Here is a 550-nt window from a genome sequence, read left to right as displayed (position 1 = left end):
CGTCTTATTTTTATTGTTATACGAAAATTTACTGCTTTTTCGTATTTCAGAATATGGTTGTGTTCATTCAAAATCATTCGAAATAAAAATTACTATTTAATGGAATTAAGAATTCGTGTTTTAAAATAAAATAATTTGTTTTGGATTGATATTTGATTTTGTGTTAATGCACATATTCTCTGAGTTGTTTAGCTAAGTACCTAGCTAGGATTATGAACAAAATGATAATATTTTGATTAAATTTCTTCGAATACATATTATATTAAGTAAAATCCATAAAATTAAGATTGTCAAGAGAAGAAATATCTAGGAGATCATATACATTATACGTATTTATGAAAAAGAAATATTAGTTTAATATTTGAGTGTTCTTTATACATTCATAATATTTTTCACTTACATGGCAAATATTTCAAAATTTCTTAATAAAAAGGGAGAAAAATACCATCGATAAAGTATAATGAGAAATAATTGTACAATGCACGAGATCATTGGTAGTAAGAAAATACTTTCTCTGTCCCATAAAAATATGCTTGTTTTTAATTTCACG

This window comes from Olea europaea, chromosome 2 (genome assembly GCF_002742605.1).
Source record: "Olea europaea var. sylvestris chromosome 2, O_europaea_v1, whole genome shotgun sequence".
NCBI lineage: Eukaryota > Viridiplantae > Streptophyta > Magnoliopsida > Lamiales > Oleaceae > Olea > Olea europaea.
This window is presented reverse-complemented; position numbering follows the sequence as displayed.